We start from the raw sequence: 7,755 nt of genomic DNA, 5'->3' as shown, positions 1-7,755 counted from the left end.
AGTTTGGTATTTTCCAATAAATGTAATGGCATACATACCTATGACCCAGTATGGAACACAGATGTTGCGGAGCACTCCTAACTGTGTATATCAAAGGCATGTGCTAGAATTTTCACTGAAGCGCCATTTCTTTTCTTTTCTTCTTCTTCTTTATTTTTTTTTTTTAGACGGAGTCTTGCTCTGTTGCCTAGGCTGGAGTGCAATGGAGCAATCTTGGCTCACTGCAACATCCGCCTCCCAGGTACAAGCAATTCTCCTGTCTCAGTCTCCTGAGTAGCTGGGATTACAGGCGCACCACCATGCCCAGCTAAGTTTTGTATTTTTTGAGACGGAGTCTCACGCTGTCACCCAGGCTGGAGTGCAGTGGCACAATCTTGGCTCACTGCAACATCCGCCTCCCAGGTACAAGCAATTCTCCTGCTTCAGTCTCCTGAGTAGCTGGGATTACAGGCGCACCACCATGCCCAGCTAAGTTTTGTATTTTTAGTAGAGATAGAGTTTCACCACAATGATCTCGAATTCCTGACCTCTGGTGATCCACCTACCTTGGCCTCCCAAAGTGCTGGGATTACAGGTGTGAACCACTGCACCTGGCCCAAAACACTGACATCTAAACATTGGACTAGACAGTGATTTCAATCAAAGGTCAGAAAATTTCTCATTGTCAAAAGTAGAATCTTTGGGGGAAAATATTCAATGTGCCATCAGTGAACACTATGTTACACACACCTTTTGATGACACATCAGTGATTGACATGAAAGTTAAAATTGCTGTCCAAATATTACACACATGTCAACTTTAAGGCATGGGAAAAAAACAAGATAAAAATTTGTCATCCCTTTTAAGTTCCAAAATTATCCAATAGAACAGATAATTTAAATGTCAGGAAAAGGCTTTTTTAAAGCTTCCAGAAATACTGACAAATTGCATAAATAAGCTTTGCCTAATATTTTTGTCATTTAAGATGTATTCTTACTTTATTTAAAAAAAACACTCTGAAGTCTTCATATCAGCCTCACGCATTAAATAATAGTACCAGTCAATTAAAATGCAAAGCAAATTTATACTTAGATTTCAGTAGTACATGTTCATCTTTAAAGGTTATAATTTGTTTTAAATAACAGAGTCATCTGTCCTAAGATAGCTCACGTGAGCTTAATTATTGGAAAAGTCTAAGAATTTCTCCTGCAAACATGCATCGTGCTGAACTGTACTGAAAACATATTTGATTTTGATGCTTCTATCTTACAAGGAAATTACACTCTCAAGTTGATTCTTTATATGAATTTAGTATTGAACTCAATATTACATTCACATTTTTCAGTAGTATAAATCACTAATGTCTGCCACCTTCTACATTAGCTATTATCTATTATATATTCAAAAAGCAGTTATTACTTCTAGAATTTCCTCATTCATGATTGCTGACTTGTTATTGTAATGATTATATTTTTAGTTCTTTCCCATAGACAATTTTCAATATAGAGTTGTGTAATTTATTGCAATCAAACAAAGTTATTTATTTGGAATTGATGGTTTGAATCAAATCTTAAAAGGCATGTATATAAAATTAGCAGATGCTACAGACTTTGGAGGTAGTATTATTACCAGAGATTATAGAACCAAGATTTTAAATATCTCAGCATATTGGGATATTTAGGTTAAAGTCCAGCGTAGCAATGTCTCCATTTGGACCTAAAATTGTTCTTTCTCCAGAATCCATCCATAAGGGAGTATGTCTAGAAGATCTGAAAGACGACTTGGCAGCAGGTCTAGATCCAGAGAAAGGGATTGAATTGCCTCATAGGAAGGAAGTCACTTACGGAACATGTCAAGGCCCACGGACAGTAATTAGGCTAATTACTAGAAGGAGAAAGATTCTTAGTATAGTAGGTTCATTTGTTCATTCATTCAACAAATATTGAGGTCATGCTATTTTCAAGACACTATACTAGCCACTGAGGGATATGTGGGGAGCAAAAGCAGACAAGGCCCCTGTCCTTAAGGCGCTCACAAGTATAATTGGAGAAAATATGTAAGATAATAAAGTATGATGTTATTAATCAAATTTATATAGGGTCTATGCTGTGTCATGTACTGCTCCAAGCATTTTACATGTAGTTTACATCTCCAATCTACAGATGATGAGCCTGACACACAGATACGTTAAGTGACTTGCTCAAGGTCACCCTACTTGTAAGTGGCAGAGTCCACATGCTTACCTCCCATGCCATACTGCTTTGGGATAATGGTACAGGTACAGAGTGACAGATTGTGACTCTCACAACTTTTTCTCAGGTGATTTAGTGCCACTAGTTGTTCAGCACTTATTAACTCAACAAACATTTCCTTAGGGTCCCACTGTGCGGCTGGCACTGCACTGGGCAATGAGGATCTACCAATGAACAAGACTGATTTATTCACTGCCCTCAGTGGAGCCTGCAGGCCAACAGAGAAGGAAGATATTGAACAAGTGACACGAAAAGGGAAGCACAGAGAGTAATGGAAGCTGATAACCTGGGACTCTGGCCCAATTTCAGGAGGCATATGTCTCCATCACTCAGGTTGTCCTTTGCCTCAGGCCCGCGGAGGAGCAGACCCCATGGTACCTCCTCCTGTTAGACAAACATGGCACTATAGGTCATCTGTGTGAGATGGAGGGAACACAAAGAAATTGTCTAGGGATCACAAAAGAGATGGAGACGGGGATTCCCCCCATGACACCTACATCTGGAAAGAGAGCATCAATTGCATGGTGGTATCCATGGTGAAGGGTGGTATTAGTGTAATCAGGCAGCCATGGAACACCTTTACAGCAGCTTTGTGGCCACGGATACCTCACCGTGGGAGGCAGAGAAGAAACAGAAGAGAGCTTCAGATGCCATATGGAGAGAGCTGTGTCCATGAGCTCTTAACGAGAACCTGCAAAAGAGGTGACTTTGATGGGGGACTAAGGGTCCCACAGTAGCAGGTAAGCACAAAATCAGTAAAACATCATACTCCTATTATTGTGATGCAATTTTTAATCCAGCTAGTGTGATCTGGGAAATGGAAATTAGAACAAGGGTAAGTAAAAAGTTCTGCCTTCATGCTCCAAAAACCAATTATACAATTAGAGGATGGGAAGCTGTAGTGGGTTGGTGGTCCTCAAAAATATATGTCCATGCCCTAATCCCTGGGGCCTGTAAATGTGATCTTATTTGGTAAAAGGTTCTTTGCAGATGTAATTAAATTTAGGATCTCAATATGAGGTTATCCTGGAGGGCCCTAAGTTAAATGGCAAGAATCCTTGTAAGATACACACAAAAGAGAGACAAAGGGAGGAGAGAAGGCCACATGAAGATGGACAGAGATAGGAATTATACAGCCACAAGCCAAGGACTTAGAACCACCAGACACTGGCAGAAGCAAAGAAGGACTCTTACGGAACCTTCAGTGAGTGCGTGGCGCTGCTGACACCTTCAATTTAGAGCTCTTGGTTCCAGAACTGCGAAAGAGAACACATTTCTGTTATTTTAAGCCACAAAGTCTGTAGTAATTTGTTACATCTGCCCAAGGACAGTAACATAGGGACCCATGGCTTGGCAACAATTTATGTAAAAAATATCTGGGCAAACAGCATGAAGTCACTAATAAAGAAAACAAATGCAGGGCCAGGCCTAGTGGCTCACACCTGTAATCCCAACACTTTGGGAGACCGAGGCGAGAGGATCACTTGAGGCCAGGAGTTCCAGACCAGCCTGGCCAACAGGGCAAAACCTAGTCTCTACTAACAACATAAAAATTAGCTGGGAGTGGTGGTACACACCTGTAATCCCAGCTACTCGGCAGGCTGAGGCAGGAGAATTGCTTGAGCCCCAGAGGTGGAGGTTGCAGGGAGCCAAGATTGCACCACTGTAACACTCCCGCCTGGGTAACAGAGTGAGACCCTGTCTCAAAACAACAACAAAAAGAAAGCAAATGCAGTCTTTGGCTGCCACAAGAGAAACACAATTAATAGACTGAGGAAGCTAATCATTCTGCCACAGAGCTGCAATACTGCACTCTGCTCTAAGTGCCACCTTTTAAGAGAGACATTGATGAATGGGAGCCTAGCCAGAGACAGGTGACTGGAACCGTGTTGGCTCTGGAGAGCTTGCCATACAAAGGATGAATTGGTAGCATTAGAGATGGGATCTTGGAATAGAAATCAATGAACATGAGGGTAACCTTGGAATATGTGAAAAGCTATCTTGTCAAAGAGGAAGTAGTCTTGTTTTGTGTTGTTCCAGGAGGCAAAATTGGGTTTAGCAAGTGGAAAGTAAAACAGAAGAAAAAACTAACGACTGTTGATTATAGAAATTCAAAACATTGGAAGTATTTGAAAAGGGGAAAAGTGCTGTTTCCTGATTCCAGAGACATGACATCTGGTCCTGCCTCTGTAGTTAATTGGTTGTGTGACTCTGGACATATCATCTCCCGTTCTTTGGACTTCAGTTTTCTTCCATGTAAAATTATGGGATTAGGTTGCATGATTTGGGAAAGCATATTTTTTTTCCTTTTGGTTGTTTCCTATTTTATGGTTTAATAAAACTGTTAAGATGTTTTACAATTTCTGAGTGCATAGTACATGCTAAAGCTAAAATCTTGGGCTAGGTGTTTTGTTTTATTTTTTGAGACAGAGTTTCGCTCTCGTCGCCCAAGCTGGAGTGCAGTGGCGCAGTCTCAGCTCACTGTAACCTCTGCCTCCTGGGTTCAAGCGATTCTCCTGCCTCAGCCTCCCGGGTAGCTGGGATTACAGGCGCCCGCCACCACGCCCAGCTAATTTTTGTATATTTATTAGAGACAGGGTTTCGCCATGTTGGCCAGGCTGGTTTCAAACTCCTGACCTCAGGTGATCTGCCTGCCTTGGCCTCCCAAAGTGCTGGGATTACAGGCATGAGCCACCATGCCTGGCCTGTGCTAGGTGTGTTAACATGCACGATCTCATATAACTCTCTCCACACTACAGGGGAGGTATGTTCCCCCATGATGAATTGTTCTCGGTGTCAACTTGACTGGATTAAGGGATACTTGGGTAACTAGCAAAGCGTTATTTCTGGGTATATCTGTGAGGGTGCTTACAAGAGAGATTGGCATTAGAACCAGTGTACCTAAGTAAGGATGATCTACACTTACCCATTGTGCGTGGGCATCAGCCAATCTGCTCAGGGCGCAGAACAAAAAGGCAGAGGAAAGGAGAATTCACTCTTTCTTCTGGAGCTGGAACACCCTTCGCCTGCTGCCCTTGGACATCAGAACTCCAGGTTTTCTGGTCTTTGGACTCTAAGAATAGCACCAATGGCTCACCAGGTTTTTAGGCCTATGGCTTCAGACTGAGAATTAAACCATTGGTTTCCCTGGTTCTGAGGCCTTTGGATTGGGACTGCACCATGCTACTTGGCTTTCCTTGTTCTCTGGCTTGTAGATGGCCTGTTGTGGAACTTCTCAGCCTCCATAATCACCTGGGCCAATTTCCCTGTGAATCTCCTCTCCAAGCCTCTCTCTCTCTCTCTCTCTCTCTCTCGGTTCTCTCTGGAGAAACCTAATATACACCCATTTTACAGATTAGAGCACTGAGATTGAGAGAGATTGTGACTTGCCCAAAGTCATATAACCTGTTCATGGGTGAGCTAAAACTTGAACTCAGATCCCCCTGCTTCTAGTATCCTTTCCACCATATCTTGCTGCCTCCCCTATACAATAGTGACCCTTTGCCACACCTGAATTGAGCAAATTATACAATTCATTGTCAAAGTACTTCTCAGAAATCACTTACCAGGCAATATTAACTATCTCAAACACCCCAAAGAATCAGAACATTTCCGAGCAGACAAAATGGTTGGTGCCAAGCCTATGCATTAAAACACATAAACTTCATTCAGAAAAATTCTTAGGGCCTCCTCACCCAGAGTGTATCCCTCATCATTTCGTATATAGTGTCTGTTCTTCCTTCCCAAAGAGAAAGGCAAGCTGGAGGGCTGGTCTGCAGCATCCTGGGAGCTTGAGACAGCCTGGGTTGTTAGGCTGTGGAGCATGGAGGCAAAGGCAAAAAGATTAGCAGTGTCCTGTGGAGTCTCCACAAAAGGGGAAGATAAATGGCAAGGTCAATGAGTCTAGCTCTTTGGAATTCCATGCATGAGAGGTTCAACACAGGAAGCGGGTCAGAGAGGTCTAGAGGAATTATCTTGAACCAGTGACTACCCAGCCAGCTGCAGAGGTTTTTACATGGTTCCGGGGACTCTGGGGTGGGAAGAAGAGGTCACTACCCTGAGAGTGCAATACAGTCCAAAAGTATACACTAGGTTCTGATATACTACTCTGGATTTTTAGTCAGTTACATGCTACGATTTAAAAAAATCTGTGGGGGAAGTCAAGAGGAAGAAGGTAGACATGGACCAATAGCTGCAACAAAAATTAAATATTGACAATGAGTAAGGGAGCTGACAGGAAGACTACAGAAAGAAATATGATATCCTCCTAACGCTAAGCAGTGTGAAGACACAAAGGCTGGCACTACTATACTTATTGCCGGGTACTTTAGTGGATATCCATAATGACGACTCAGCGTTATTGAGGTGAGGTGGTATTCTGTGCCTTCTGCATATGAAGGCAGAGATGAGTGCAACATATTATAAAAAGACTTCCACCCACAACGACCTGAAGAAAAAAATGTAATGCCCCAAAGAACAATTGCAGTTGTCTAGCAAATGCAACGATGTAGAAATTGACAGAGCAGAATGAAAGAGATAATGCTTTAAAAATAATATTAAAGGTAGCTGTTAAGAAATGTAGTAAATGTGGGAGAAGGCACTCAATAAATACATTTTAAAAATTAAACTCAGTTTGGACCCTGCCTAGCTCCCATTCTGGAGAGGTATCTAAATAAATGAATGGATGAGTGAATGTATGAATGAAAATTATCTGGCCTGAGGTCACCCTTTCACTAGGGTTGTTCTATGGTTCTTGGCGCTAATGCAGTATCAAGGTGTTGGAGATGGAGGACACCTGTCTTATCTTCAATCATCACCCACACACATTACCACTCAGGAGGCCCATCATCCCTATATGCATCATGTGTTCCAGGGCCCAAAGCTATGCTGTGTTCTTGCCATGTTGGGGCATGGTTTCTGCCACTGCTGACTAGGATGCCGTTTGCCTTGGCACCCCTCTATTGTCCTCTGTGTTCTTGTTTCCCTGAAGGTGCTGCTCAGCAGAACATTGGTCTGACCTGATCTTTGCACTAAAAGATCCTTTCTCATTTCTCCTCCCTGCAGCCTGGGGCATCCTGTTCTTCTAATTTGAGGAAAGGCTTCTGTAATCATGTAGTTCCAAGACACTCTATGCCCATGACACCCATTTTCCCCTCTCCTCTGAAAACCTACATTCTTAATGATCTGCCTATGGAACAGAAAGGACAAGAAGCTCTGCAGGCAATCTTATGCTTTCCTGGTGCCATATATTACTTCTCCTAAAGGAATGAGCATGAGGTTGGCCATCTGTTTGAATATGGAGAATATAAAGGGGAAAATGCGCCACGTATTAGTTGTCATATCCCTCTCCCCTCTCAGTTCAAAGCCAGTCAAGAAATAAGCCAGACATCAGAGATACAATTTGTGTACTGGACAAATATTTTTAAACATTATGCTCCCCCAGCATTGCTCTAGGCACTAAGAATACAGCAGCGCCTGAAGCAGACAAAATAGCAATCTATTATTTGCAAAGATGCATTTTAA

This window comes from Colobus angolensis, unplaced genomic scaffold (assembly GCF_000951035.1).
Source record: "Colobus angolensis palliatus isolate OR3802 unplaced genomic scaffold, Cang.pa_1.0 Scaffold532, whole genome shotgun sequence".
Taxonomy (NCBI): Eukaryota; Metazoa; Chordata; class Mammalia; order Primates; family Cercopithecidae; genus Colobus; species Colobus angolensis.
This window is presented reverse-complemented; position numbering follows the sequence as displayed.